Genomic DNA, 15,024 nt, shown 5'->3' with positions numbered 1-15,024 from the left:
CAAGTAACAACAGCACAGCCTTAGGAGTTGGGCGTTACAGTCAGCTCCATCTTACAGATAGGGAAACAGAGGCTCAGAGAGGTGAAGCCATCTGCCTGAGGTCACACAGCAGAGCCAGGTTCTGAGCCCACATCTGATTCCAGAGCCTGTGCTGCTCTGCCTCCCACACGAGCCTGATGGGCTTGTCCGAAGCTCAAAGGAGAATTTGCAATAAATGAACTGACCCTTGAAAGTACCCAACACAGTGCCTGGCATATTATACACATTCAAAACGGGACCCCAATCAGACGAAGGGTACTTCAGCTCCATACCACAGTAAGAAAAAAAATCTCACACACACATTTGAACAAAGAAGGGAGACACATAAAGAAGGGACTATGGGATTCTGTTTATAGGCGGTTCAAAACCAGGCAAAGCTATCCTATGGTGATCGACGTCAGACGTCTTGCATGGAATAATAGGACTTTCTTAATCTGTGTGCCTGTGACAGGGACGTGTTCACTTTGTGACAATTCATTGAGCTACATACCTACGGTGTGTGTACTTTTCTGAAACAAAGTATACACTTCCAAGAAAAATTGTGGTTTCTTTTCCTTTTTATCCTCATGATAAAATACATATGACATAAAATTGACCACCTTAACCAATCAAGTGCACAACTCAGGAGTGCTAAGTGCTCTTCATGTTAGTGTGCAATGCGAAGTGTTTAAAATAGTAGCCAAATATACTCAAGAGGGCCGGGGAAGTGTTTTGTTCTGTTCTGAGCAGCGTGACAACTAGGTGGGCTCTTTCAGATCGCGATGTCGGTCAGCTGCCTTAAAAGTCAGAAAAACAGCAAAACAGCAGAAACAAACAAAAAAACACAACAGAAAAATAAAAGGACACAGGAATTCCCATCGCCAGGAACCCTGTCTGATCCAGGATTCAGAAACACAAACAAGATCAAGGGCAAAGAGTCTATGTCTAACCAAAAAAGGAGAGAGAGAGAGGCTGGCTTGCTTCTCACGGCTTTGATGCCTCCGACAGTTACGAAGTGTGACATCTGCTTTGGTCAAAGGAAAGAGGAGCCTGGCTTCACCCTGGAATAGCGTTTCCCAGAGTGTGCTCCTTGGAACCCTGATCCCTCGAAAGAGTAGGGGTGGGGGTTGGGCGGGATTCAGGGAAGTTGAGATACTCTTCAAAAAGAAAAAAAAAAAAGATTCTGCGGCTAAATCCACTTGAAAAGTGCTAACCCCCCACCGTTTCCACTCCCCCCAAGCTCCCACCCCCCACCTCTGTCATGGAGAGGCACAGCTTGTATCAGGACATCGAAGACCTTGGCAGGTCCTGAATCCTAAAATCAATATTATACCTTTGGACCCAGGGCTCCCCCAAAACATTTGGCCACAGACCTCTTTTCCCACTAAACTGATGAAATCCTACTGATTTGCCCTTGAGAAAACTCCGTGAGCCTAGCAAATTAATAATACTCATATTAGTAGTCATAGCTGCTCAATCTTTATTGGGTATCTTAGCTATTATCTCATTTAATCCCCTCATAAACACCTAAGTACACCATTAACTCTGGCTTACGGTGAGGAAACAGGCATAGAGAGGTTAAGTAACTTGCCCATCGCGGCACAGCTAGCTATGGTGGACCCTGAATAAAGGTGTATTTCCAAGGTGATCTTTTCTGCTTTGACTTCTCTGAATCAGGCAGAGCGCTTGAGGACTGTGGGAAACATTGGCATGCCTGAGAAACATTCCCGATCAGGGTCGAAAGCTCCCAATAAGTCAGTTTGACCGGTCCAAGGACATGCCCCAGCTTGCACTTGGAGCCTTGAGCCTTAAAATTTGGGATGCTGGCAACCAGGCAAAAAGTCTCAGGTCAGGCATTAGGGGAGACACAGGGAGGAATAAAAAGTATCTGGCAAAATCCCAGGAGTGATCAGGGAGCACGACCCCACTGAGAGGATTTTCCGCGTGCTCCACAGAAGCAAAACCTGGTCTCCTGCTCCCTGCGTGGTCCTTCATGCCAAGCAGGGTTTTCAACGTTGGCACTGTGGACATCGGTGCTGATCATTCTTTGGTGGGGGAGGGGGCTGTCTCGTGCATTGGAGGCTGTCTACAGCATCCTTGTTCTCTACCCATTAGATGCCAGTGGCCACTCCTCCTGCCAGCTGTGACAACCAAAAGGCCTCTGGACATTGCCAGATGCTGGAAACTGTCCCCCGTGAGAACCACTGCTTTAGAGTAAAAGCAAGGGCTGTCTTAGGAAGACAAGGAAAGCTGAGGACAGTCGCCACTTCATCCACACCAACGTAGAAGGCCAAGTGCAGAAGGTCACACAGGTGGAGTGAAGACATCAGATCAGATGAGAGACACATGCTCAGGGGGCTGAACCTCAAGGAGACCCCCCCCCCTCTGAGCCCTCCTCGTCCACCGTCCCCCTCCTCCCACGTCCTGCCTCAGCTCCAGCAGCTGAAAAGGCCCCTGCAGTATTATTACACAGGACTGATGGGTACTCAGTACAGTCCATTCATCAGGGCTGCTCTCAAACGTTTTGAGAAGAACAAAGGACTCTTGTTGTCGGCGTCAGCAATATTCGGCAGCTAAGCGTGTCCGCCGTGGACACAGTCTCAACTTCCTTGCCAACCCCACACAGTTTCATTCTCTGAGCACCAGCAAGATATTCACTAGCCTCTGCGACACCAAAGGGTTACAAGTCCCAGTTCTGCTACTCATTTGCTGGGTGACTCTGTGCAAGTGTCTCTGCCTCTCTGAGCCTGGCATTTTTCATTTGGCGGGGTGGGGGGGGAGATGGTGGGCCGCCTAGCGCTCACATTTGATGATATCCGTGGTTCTGTATCCAAGGGTTGAAATTGGACCAGTTAAGACTGTTTAGTTGCTCTCGTGTGTTCTCACATCAGCTTTATTTTCCCCCAGGGGAATGCAGGGCTAAAAGGTCTTGCCCTTTCTGCTTCTGCACTAATGAAAAATGAATAAAATACCCCAGGACCCAAACAGAATAGGATTTGCACATCACCGCACCTGCTCGATAGCTTCCCTGAAGATTGCATTGCCAAGCCTCCGGCGCAAGAGCTTAGGCCAGAGACACAAACCCAAATGTCCCTGGGGTCAGAGGAGCAATGTAGAGTGACCCAGGCTCGAGGGGGCTGGCCAGAGCCCTCTCACTCTGCCTAGAGATGGCAACAGCTCCTACACTCCAGGTGGGGTCACCCGGTGAGAATGTGGGCCCTGCATTGCCAGATGGTCAACAGACCCAGAAGTCTGAATTTAGGTACAAGAGAGCCCCCCCTCAAGTTAAACCATTGCCTGTTTCATACAGACAAAATGAACGCCCTCCGAGCCCAATCTAGGACACAACCTACCTGCTGGAAGGACCTCTACATCAGACAAACAAGGTCAAGGCCTGGCCCAGGTGTGGGGGGAGCCAGATGTGCAGAGGGAAGAAGGAGAGGGACCAGGCTCCCTCAACGCACCAGTTCTCCCAGCCCCAAGCTGTCCCCACGAAGCTGATGGACTCTACCTCTGTTACTAATAACCACCATCATTACTGGACCCCTTCTATTCACCGGATATTGGGTCAGGCCATTCATTTTTTTTTTTTTTCAGAAAGTTTTTTTTTTTTTTTTTTAGGATTTTATTTATTTGACAGAGAGAGACAGAGAGTGAGTGAGCACAAGCAGAGGGAGCAGGAGAGGGCGAAGCAGGTTCCCCACTGAGCAGGGAGCCCGATGCAGGGCTTGACCCCAGGACCCTGGGGTCAGGACCTGAGCTGAAGTCACAAATGTTTAACCAACTGAGCCACCCAGGCGCCCCCGGGTGGGGCTGTTTATTAAATACACCAACTTCTTCTGTGTCCTAAGTGTTCAGCAAGGAGAGCATCATTTAGTATTCCTTTAAGATTATAGAGCTCCTGGAAAGTCAACTACATTAAAGGCCTTCACTGGTAAAAGTTGGAGCCAGGATTTAGACCCAGATCTGCCCGACACCCAATCTACTCTTAGCAGAAAAGCTCTTCCTTGCCGCATGGCCTGGCCCCCTCGCCATGCCCCCCACCAGTCACAACCCCCACCTCCCAAGGGTCCCGAGGAAGCCCCACTTCTCCGTAACAAGGAAAAGGTGGGCAGGGAGTCTGTCACTTCAGTGTTGCTTTTGACATCTAACTCATTTAAATACTGCGTTTAAAGTAACTCCGGAAGGAAGTGTTTTTATTTTTATTTATTTATTATTTTTTTAATCTTTTTTTTTTTTTAAGAATTTATTTATTTATTTATTTGACAGAGACAGCCAGCGAGAGAGGGAACACGAGCAGGGCGAGTGGGAGAGGAAGAAGCAGGCTCCCAGCGGAGGAGCCTGATGTGGGGCTCGATCCCAGAACACCGGGATCACGCCCTGAGCCGAAGGCAGACGCTTAATGACTGAGCCACCCAGGCGCCCCTATTTATTTATTTTTTAAACAACTAACTCTCAAATGTTTATTCACGTCTTTTGTTTTACCATTTAGCAACATCTGCTTTTAACTTTTTTTTTAATTTTAATGTTTTTTTTATTATATTATGTTAGTCACCATACAGTACATCCCTGGTCTGATGTAAAGTTCGATGATTCATTAGTTGCGTATAACACCCAGTGCACCATGCAATACGTGCCCTCCTTACTACCCATCACCAGCCTATCCCATTCCCTCACCCCCCTCCTCTCTGAAGCCCTCAGTTTGTTTCTCAGAGTCCATAGTCTCTCATGCTTCATCGGAAGGAAGTGTTTTTAGTTCATAGAGCGAAATTATTTTTCTCCCCTACCGAGAGAACTGGGTTGGCAAGAAACACCGTAGCTCCTACCGAGAACGCTTTTGGGAAAGAGAGAAGTGGTCATTTCTGACCCTAAAAGCCCCATTGTACTTTGTAGCTTACAAATCTAGCATAACACCGCTTACAATAAATGTATAGTCTTGAATGTGACAGACATTTCTGAATATCTATCTATTTTAAATGTGCATGCGGGGGCGCCTGGATGGCTCAGTCAAGAAGCATCCAGCTCTTGATTTCGGCTTTAGGTCATGATCTCAGGGTCATGAGATCGAGCCCTGTGTTGGGCTCTGTGCTGGGCATGGAGCCTACTTAAGATTCTCTCTCCCTCTCCTTCCTCACCTCCCCTGCTCTCTCCTTCTGCCCCTCCACCACCACACTGACTCTCACTCTCTCTCAAAAAAATAAAATAAAATAAAATAAATGTGCATGCCCTTTGACCTAGCCATTGCATTGCTGGGAATTTATCTGACAGATAAACTCATGTAATTAGACAAAAATAGACACAAGGATGGTCCCTGAAGCACTCATTGTAAGTGATGGGGAACAGGATGTTTCAGTAAGAAGCTATACTTTCAAATAATAGAGTATTATGCAGCTGATTTTTTAAAATGCCAAAACATGCTGATATAGAAAGATGCAGAAGATCTATGATTAAGTGGGAAAAAAATCCTAATTTCCAGAATACCAATATTTGTCTAAAAAAAGGAAATTCAACGTAGAAAGGTTTTGGAAAGATACATGAGAATACACTAACTGTGATCATTTCCAGGGATGAGGAGGGATGGGGAGGGGCAGGGGATCAGGGAGAAGGGCATTCTACCTGGAGACTGGGGAATGGCGGTCGTGACCCCAGGGGTCTCAGAGGTTGGCCTCTTTTGAGATTCTGTACCATCTGCTGCACGCTTTGCTGTTCCAGGGTAAGGAAGGAACGGGTCTAGTGACATGGCAAGTTCAAGTCTGCATGAGTGAGCAAGGGGTGAGTCCTGTGGCCCTTTCTTGGGGAACTTTGATGAGGGCTGTTCCTTCCAAGCTGCTGAATAACTGATTCAAGTCCAAGTTACGGGACTCCCCATGGCAAGAAAAACGGGCACCACTAGCTCCTTCCTCCATCGCCTGACCCTTACAAAATGCCCTTCCAATTCCTGCTTGACCTTCTCCAAACTCAGCCTTTCCTCCAATGTGTGGCCATGCTTAAATTCTTGACAGGTCAGGGGTGGAGGGCAGAGACCCCAGGGAGCCAAAGAGCCCTATGAAAACCAGACAGGTTTCCGTTCATAGGTGAGCTCTTAAAGAATGCCATCACGACCCTACATGAATCACAAATGGGCCAACAGCACTGGAATCTGTGATGTTCCTGGCACAGGGGAGGAGGTGTGGTCATATGAAAGCAGAAGACGATTCTAGCAAATAGGAATTGGGTTTATGAAGACATTATCCAAAAGGAAAATTAAGGACAAGTTTCTCCTTTGCAGAAAGGCCACACCATAGATAGGCTTTCTGGTTCTGCCAAGTACCAGCTCTGCCACATTAAGCAAAATCCTTAAGGTCTCTGGTCAGGTTCATTGTAAGTAACTGTCCACTGAAGCTGACCAGGGCCAGGCACTGCGTTAAGGGCTTCATTGGCATTACCCCACTTAAGCCTCCCAACAGGGTAATCCCTTGGGCTCTAGAGTTAGAGCTAGATCTGCAGAATCTGTTCCTTCTCATCAGCCAGGCAAGCTATCTTGAGCAAATTATTTAGAGCACAATAATAAAAAGGAGCCAGTAGTAATATCTACTCCAAAGGGTTGTTGTAAAGATGGTAAAAGGATGCCAGGAAAGAGCTTTAGCATGCTGGCTGGCAAAAGTGCTCATTAGCTCTTCTCCACCCCATTTTTCAGATGGAAAAACTGAGGTTTGCCGAGTCTACCGCAGGTAATTTCTAAATTTGCTTCTGACATTCTAGGATTCCAGGGGATTTAACTCTGGACTTGGTTTTCCAGAAAAAAATCTGATGCCCATTTCAGAATTACATGGTTGTGCCTACAACAGAAAATCCACCTGCCTGGATCCAATGTCCTGCAGAAAGAAGAGACACTTCCCCCCCTCTAAAAATAAAACTTCCAAGAAAGGCCACGTGAACACACAGCGGGAAGGCACCCTTCTTCAAGCCTGGAAGAGCGTCTTCACCAAGAACGGAATCTGCCAGGGCCTTGACATTGGATGTCACAGCCTCCAGACTCGTTCCTCTTCCCTTCCTTAAGCTGACAGGTCCTCATTTGGCTAACTGATTTAATGGTCATTGGCACTTGATGAATAGGCACGATTCCAATGAGCTGGTTTGGCCGAACCTTCTGGGTGCCAGAGCTCCGGGAAGGGGGAGACTGTGCCAAGAGGCTGACGTAGAAGAGGGGGACAGCAGGGAAACTTCATATTGAATGAAGGGACTTGACTGTGCAATGTTAGAGAAATTCATCAACGGACTGGAAAGGACTCCTCATGGTCTTTGTGAAGCCTTGGAGTTCCTAACCCCTGAGGCAATATGGTCTCACAGAGATAATTACCTTTCTACAGAACCAAAGGCTCTGTTTTCTATTCCCACCTGGGAAAGCAGTAGCTTAATAAACCTGAGTGGTCAAAGAAAAAAATTTCTTTTAAATAAATAAAACCTCCAAATAAGAGAGGAGCAGGCAAAAGTCATCCCCCTTCCCTTCCAAAGGCCTTCTCCTCCAGGCTCCCCCACTTGTTCCCGAAGGAGAAGAACAAGGGCCAAGAAATCCCCAGAGTCACGACCAACAAAGCTGCAATAGAACGCTAATTTGCGAGCGAGCTGGGGATGGCCTCGTAGAAAACGCTACCATACATGGGCATGTTTGCCTCAATCTCGGCCCCCGGACAGAAAAGTAATGATAACAAACCCATAACAAATACCTTGTACGGAATAACACGTCTATTTCAGATGTGAAAATAAAAAAACATGGTGTGTACCAGGCGAGCCCCAGAAGCTTCTAGCGGGAGGCCCGGCTAGTTCGTGGGTTGGACCCTCGGGATGGCAGCCCAGATGGCCCACCACCCCCACCACCGGGGGGAATAAACAATGCATTTTATTTTAAATTCACAAAAGGTCAGTTTGTTATTTTCTTCAAAGAGAAGGGGATAAACACTTGCCTTCCTAGAAGCATCTGGTCGCCCCCGGAAACCTAACTCCAAAAAGAGTTTGCAAAGACAAAAGATGGTGGGGTCACGGCTATAGCCTTGGCATCAGACAGACCCAGGAATGGGTTCCACCACTTGGCAGCTGTGTGACGCTGGGCAAGTTACTGAACCTCTCTGTGCCTCAGCTGCCTTTTTACTAAACAGGCATCATGATGCCTCCTTTAAAAGGTTGTTGTGGCATTTCAAGGGCATAAATTACATCAAACACTGCTACAGCGCCTGGTACATACGTATCCCACCGGGGGTGGCTAGCTCACTGGAAAAGCTCGGAAGGAAGACTTCCTTCCACAGAGATTCAACATCCTCTGTTACACGCTGCCATCCCATGCCTTTCAGTCCAGCGTCTTCAAGAAAACAAAACCAATCAGGAAAGACCAAACAAAACACTACTCCACACATCGGCTTACTCACGGTCTGCCTGCTTTCCCTTTGCCAAACCCTGGCCACTTTGAAATTTCATCGCTCAGTTCTTAATACTGTAACTCCACACTCTCTGTCTTGGGTCTTGAAATATTTTCTCTGATTTCTTGATCAGTGTGGCTTTGAATGGTGCCTTTTCTCAAGCAGCAAAACCCCCACCAGCTCCCTGTGCAGGGAGCCACGCTTTTTCTCACTTTGCCCACTTTGTGGGGCGTTGAGAGCAACACTTGTAGTGGCTGCTCCGCAGGCAATCCCAGCGCCTTCCTGCCTAACCCACCTGCAGGTCATGGATGCAAATTGAGCTCAGGCGTCTGTCAGGGTATTTGAAGCCCCTGGGGTCAACCTGTATAATTTTTTTTTTTTTTTTTTTTTTACTTTGGAGTTGGGGGGCCAGTGAGGAGGGGAGCTCGGGAAGAAAACTGGGCTGTAGAAATTAACAGGATCATAACCAGACCTACCTCTCCAGAGATATCAACAAGCACATCCTCTAAACTGATGAAAAACACTCTTTCTGCGGAGCACCTGCCCATGTGTTTTCAATTGATTTAACACATTATCAACAGAATTAAGCCAGGCTTCCAAATACACCTGGAGGGTTACTTTGCCTGCCTGTGACTGGAAATGACTTTTTCAGTGAAGTTCAGTTGCACTTTATCTGTGCCTAAAAGAACCTAAGGGAAGTTGGTCCTCTGAGATTTTAAGGGATCACATCTCCCAGATTTTGCCTTATAAGAATAGTATGGGACTTCTCCTCTTTTTTTTTTTTTTTTTTTTAAGCACAGTTTTTTTCTGAAGATTCAAGTGTAACTGGAGGTGGGTTCGGGCATTTGTCTTTAGTAAGTACCACCTTGGGGGTATTTTTCATTGGCAACCTTGGGATCCCAGATGCTGGTTTGGGGAAAACTTAGGCTGACAGGGCAGAAAAAAGAAAACTGTGAATCCCCCACCTCCTCACCATAGTCCTTGAGAGGATGAGAACCAAAACACCCCAGCCCCTGTAGGATGCCCCATGGGACCTTCAAACCCCCTACCCAATTGCCCCACCCCCACCCCAGGACCACCCTACTTACAGATCTCCCAACTGGGGGGACAGCAGAGAAGAAACTGGGTAGAGAGCTCAGAGCTGGCACACCTCCCAGGCAGGGGAGTCCAAATCTCCCGGTTCGCCCGGAACGCCTCTCTTTATAGACCCGGAGCTGCCCGCGGGTGGGAAAGGGGAGGCGGCCCGGGGGGGAGGGGGGGGGGTATAGAGGGGGAGGGTCCCATGCCGCTCCCTCTGCAGCGCCCCCTGCAGGGCCCGGGAAGCGCGGCGTCTGTGCCGGCCCTAGGGCGCACCTGCGGCCGCGTGGGGAGCGGGGCGCGCGCCGGGCGGGAGCGCAGGGGGCTGCAGAGCTCCCCGCAGAAGCCTTGGGGGCAGGTGTCTCACCCCTCTTCCCCGCTCTGGGACAGTCACCGAAACTCTGATTCCCAGAGAAAGGGATCGAGCGGCCAGAGTCTAGAGGGGATGCTTGAGAATGGCTTCGCCGGGTCAGCGCGCTGCACGGATTTTAACCGCTTCTTCCCCACGGAGGATGTGTGTCTGTGTGTGTGTGTGGGGGGGTCTGAATTGTCACCTCCCCGCCCCACTCCCCATTTTATTCCCCTTCCACTGACTGGACACAGGGCCAGCCGTACTGCATGAAGTGTAGAGAAAGGGGATTTTTTGAACTTTGCAAAGTGCGAGGCAGGAGCCCCCCCCCCCCCGCCCCGACTGCTGGGAATTGTTCGGAAAGGGGGACTTTTTATTTTTCCCAATTTGCCATCCCCACCTCCATCCACAGCAAAAGAAGGGGAAAAAAACCCGCTGCTGTCACTTCAGGCCTGGATGTGCCATTCGCTGACTACTTGACCTCAGGCAAGTCATTTCCTTGCTCTGAGCCTCAGTGTCCGCAGCTGAAAAATGGGTGCGTGTGTTGGGGAGGGTACGTTTATGTAATTTGCAAGGTGGTGTCAGGATTCAAAGAGAAAATGGGTGCGACCCCGCCCTTGCAATTCCCGACCTTTCCTCCCCTGAGAAATTCTAGCAAATGAAGAAGCTGCTTAAAACTTCACTTAAAACTCAGGACCTCTCTCTCCCCTCCTCCCCCTGCGTTTGTCTCTCTCTCTCTTCGTACATCTGACACAGTGTGTCTCCATCATGCTTTTGTCTTGCGGTCACTCTGTATGTCACTGTGCCCATCACTGTCTCTCTCTCTCTCACTTTGTCATAAGTCTCCCTCTGTCTCTGTCTCTGTGTCTCTCCCGGATGTCTCCCTCTGTCTCTGGCCCCGTGTCTCTGGCTCCAGATCTCTCTGGCTGGCTCTCTCCCTGGCTCTCCGTCTTCTCCCCGGTCTCTGTCGCTCGCACGCACACAGGCCATAAAAGGAAGCCAAGGCGGTGGGCTGGCCCCGCGCCAGGACAGGGACCCGCGCGCCCCGCTCCCCGCCCCGCTCCCCGCCCCGCACGGGCTCCAGCTTCCCGGGCCGGTCCTCCCTCCTGGGGCGCGACGGGGGGCGCAGGGCGGGCGACAACCCAAAAAGGGCAGGCGCGGGCTCCTTCCTGCAGGAATTCCCAGCGCCGCATACCAGCCCGGGGCTGCCCGCTCCCCCTGACTAAATATGGTGCCGAGCGGCGTCCCGGGGCGGCGGGCGCGGGGGAGGGGGCCCTGCCTCCCGTGGCTGCGACAGCGCCGCGCGGGGACAGCCCCCAGGCCCACGCGGGCTCCAGCTACTCCCGGCGGCCAGAGGGTTTGGGGAGAGGGTCAGAGGCGGTGGAAAGACCCCTGCCAAGCTCTGTGCCCTCGGTCTACAACTCCTCCCCTGGTAACCAAATCAGATGGGGGGGGGGCTGTATTAATACCCCTTTTGCAGGTGAGAAAACTGAGGTCTTAGAGGTGTGCAGAGATTTGCCCAGGCTCTCGCTGGGACTGGAGCCCACCGTTGCCAGGATTCACTTCCAGAGAGATTTTAAAGGGAAATGCCTTTCCGGGGTGAACTGGCTTAGGAGCTAAACAGGTCTCTGAGGTTAGTGGCCAGTACCACTTAAAGCCTCCGTGACTCAATTTCCCTACCTGTTTGTAAACAGTCTTTGAGATGATCCATGTAAAATGAACATATTGTGTTGCTTCCTGGTAGTTGTTATTATTCTCATTGAAACCAAGTAGGGGTTACAGGCCTGGGAGCCTGTCCATCCTACAGGGTCCCCGCTGCAGGGCTTAGCATCTCAGACCCTCTTGTCATTTCCTCATGCTTCCAATGTCAAGCTCTCCTGCTTTCTCACCCCTGAAAGCACACAAGTGACCTAAATCAGAGTCAAGATCCACCAGAGTTCAGCTGACTGCACAGCTAGGGGAAAGATCTTCAGAAAATGATGGATAAGCTGCTTCTCCACGTGCCTTTTACTGTCTACACTGTAAAAGGAGTGGAAATTGTCCCTGCGTTGGCTGGTACGGACAGGGTGCCGAGCGGAGGGTGATGGAAGAGTGAAGTTGACCACCATCTTCCAGTCCTGGAAAGAACCCAGAGCAGGCTGTTAGAATCAAACGTGCTGGCTTCAAAGTGAGAGCTGGCATCTTTACTGGAGGCCTTAACACTGGTACTTCAAAGGAGCTGCATTTGACTCGTTAAAGAACTTGCTGGTAAATTTTAACAGGAATCCTTATAAGCAATTATTAACAAATGGGGAGTTTATTTTTTAAACAAACAGTGAATTGTACTGCATTCTCTCTCCTCTTCTTTATAACAACCCCAGGAAGTAGGTACTTAAAATTTTTTTTTTCCCATTTTGCTGTTGACAAACCAGGTTGGTGAATTAAGTAACAAGCCAAGGTAGCATAGCTAGTTAGTGCTGGAGCAGGAATTCCAACTCCACATGTCTGATCGAGTCCGTGTTAAGTAGATGGGAGGTTTACACATGATCTGCAAGGCATCAGACCAGAAGCCACAGGACAGTCAGTGAACTGAGACTGTGTCTTCCCAAGGAGGAGCACAGATGGACAGAATCTTTGCCTCAACTACCTTACTGGGTTTAATATGATGATGCATGTGAAGGCCTTATGTAAAGTATTTCATACCTTTCCAGTACATTCTACAAGTGCTCGGGGACAGTATGTGTACATAACAGTCATTCATTAACTATCTGTCCAGTGCAGAAGCTCAGATGTTTGAATCTTCAAATGCGCATTGTTACAATAATGAAGTCAAATGCCTGTTTTTTTTCGAATGCCAGTTACTTTAAGATCAAGGGGGAAAAATACTTTAAAAAAGTGTTACTTCGAGAGCTGTCCAGTAAATTTCCTTGGCTTGTCTTCTTTGTGAGGTGCTGTGTAATGGGAGTTTCCATGAACTCATGAAACAAGATGGCAGAGGGGAAATTTCTCTCTTGGAGTCTTTCCCTCTTTACCAAATAGCTTTGTGTTTGCTGTTGGCTTCAGAAAGCCCCAAAATGTGATTCCCTCCAGTTTTTAATAATATCAAAGATCGGGTCCAAGCATGGTTTACTCTTGTGTGTGCTTCACAATCTAATTATTTAAAAGTGTAGCAGCGCTCAAGTCCTCCAGCCCAAGATTTGCACAGCACTGTGCCTCCTTGTGAATGAAGGGACATCATTCTTGGCCACGAGCCCGGCTCGGCTCCATCTCTTGCACAAAGGCACTTCTGTTTCTCTCATGATGGCACCACACTTCTCCAGGACAAGACCGCATGGCAGATTGACCTGCGATGCTCTTTCCCTCATCAATTTCCGATTCTGCTGTCTTGGTAACTCCAGATTCTCCACCCTCCATCAGGAAGGGTACTAAAATTCTCAAAAGTAGTTTTACAGTGTCTTACAAAACGAAACATATTCTTAACATATGAACCAGCAAATCGTACTCCTTAGGATTTACTCAAATGAGTGAAAAGCTGACGTCCATGCTAAAGCCTGCACTTGGGATGTTGAAAGCAGCTTTATCCGTAATTGCCAAACCTTGGGAGCAACCAAGCGGCCCTTCAGCACATGAATGGACAATCTGTGGTACACCGAGGTGATGGAATATTCTTTGGTGCTAAAAACAAACGGGCTCTCAAGCCATGAAAAGACGTGGAGGAATCTGCCGTGTATTATTACCAAGTGAAAGAAGCCAGTCTGAAAAGTCCACATCCTGTAGGATTCCAACTATACGACATCCTGGGAAAGGCAAAACTAAGAGTTAAAAGATCTGTGGTTGCCAGGGGTTGGGGGGCTGGAGGGATGAACGGACAGAACAGAGGGTTTTGAGGGCAGTGAAAATACTGTGTGGTACTAGAATGGTGGATACCTGTCATTATGCATTTGTTCAAGTGCACAGAATGAGCAGCACCAAAAATGAACCCTGATATAAATGATGGACTGTGAGTGATAATGATGTGTCCGTGTAGGTCCACCCATTGGACCAAATGTGCCACTCCTGGGGTGGGGTGGGGGGCATGAGTTGTGGGGGGGTGAATAGGAGGTATATAAAAACTTTCTGTACGTTATACTCAACTTTGCTGCGAACCTAAGCTCGCTCTCAAAAATAAAGTCTATTTTGGGGGGTGCCTGGGTGGCTCAGTCAGTTAAGCGTCTGCCTACAGCTCAGGTTATGATTCCAGGGTCCTGGATTGAGCCCTGAGTCCGGCTCCCTGCTCATTGGGGAGTCTGCTTCTCCCTCTGCCACTCCCTTGCTCATTCTTTCTCTACTCTAATAAATAAAATCTTTAAAAAATAAAAAGTATGTTTTGAAAAAGGTCGTTTTACCTTTCATTTAAAAAACAAAATGAACGAAGACCACACAATCCTTGCAGAATGGTTGTTAACAAAAATCAAATACCAAGTGGCTGGGAAGCATTGTCCCAAATGCCTTTAAAGGCATATTCTCACAATGTTAATCCTTCATGTACACTTGGCTTTAGGTTGAAAGAACACATCAAATTTTATATAATCATACAGGCATGTGAGTCATATACAATTGCGTTCTTGCACATAATTATAAAGCTATCAGTTTACTCTGTGCAAACATATATGCTAAGCTAATTTATCATCTTCAAACGCCACCTCTGCTCCTGTGGGTTTTTAGACTGCCCGAGTGTTATATCTCCAGTTTTCCTAAACTCCTCTTCAGTCTCAATTCCCATCCCATTTTTCTGTAAATCCAAATCTTCTCCTAAAACTTCTCCCTATTTCTGGAAGAGATCTTCTCCCAACAACCCCATGAAAACCACCAGCAATGATATACTGATTTAGTTTATGAAGTATGAGAACAGTTAATGGGTCCTCTGTATTTTTATTTGTCTTGTCTTTCCCTCAGTTTTTTTTTTTTTAATGTCTCAGCCCAGGCACCTTTTTCAAAGACTGGCTTATAAATTAATTGACACTGTTCAAAAATCCTGAGTATAAAAATTTCTAGAGCAGAATTTTCAACCTAAGGTCCTTTGTGGAAATCATGAAAATCTGTTTTGAAAAGAGGTGGTTTTCTCTTTTGCAAATATAAAAACATACTACTAAATATGCTTTTTCTAACCCCTAAATGGCCCCCCCAGGTTACAATACTGTCCCCCCAGAGATTGACACCATCAGCCTC

The 15,024-nt window shown here is 48.1% G+C and overlaps 1 protein-coding gene across 4 annotated transcripts in view; it reads right to left on the bottom strand.

Annotated features, from left to right (window-relative positions):
• The window catches only part of MYH11 (myosin heavy chain 11), a 114,251-nt gene extending 104,620 nt beyond the window's left edge, over window positions 1-9,631 (bottom strand). For all 4 annotated transcript variants that reach the window (XR_015727877.1, XM_045776042.2, XM_045776040.2 and 1 more), the window contains exon 1: window positions 9,500-9,631. The gene's annotated coding sequence lies outside the window, so the exon portion shown is untranslated. The remainder of the gene's footprint in view (window positions 1-9,499) is intronic.
• Between the last annotated feature and the right edge of the window lie 5,393 nt (window positions 9,632-15,024).

This window comes from Ursus americanus, chromosome 2 (genome assembly GCF_024610735.1).
Source record: "Ursus americanus isolate L20-20 chromosome 2, mUrsAme1.1.p, whole genome shotgun sequence".
Taxonomy (NCBI): domain Eukaryota; kingdom Metazoa; phylum Chordata; class Mammalia; order Carnivora; family Ursidae; genus Ursus; species Ursus americanus.
The sequence above is the reverse complement of the archived record's forward strand: the minus strand, read 5'-3'. Positions and strand labels throughout refer to the sequence as shown.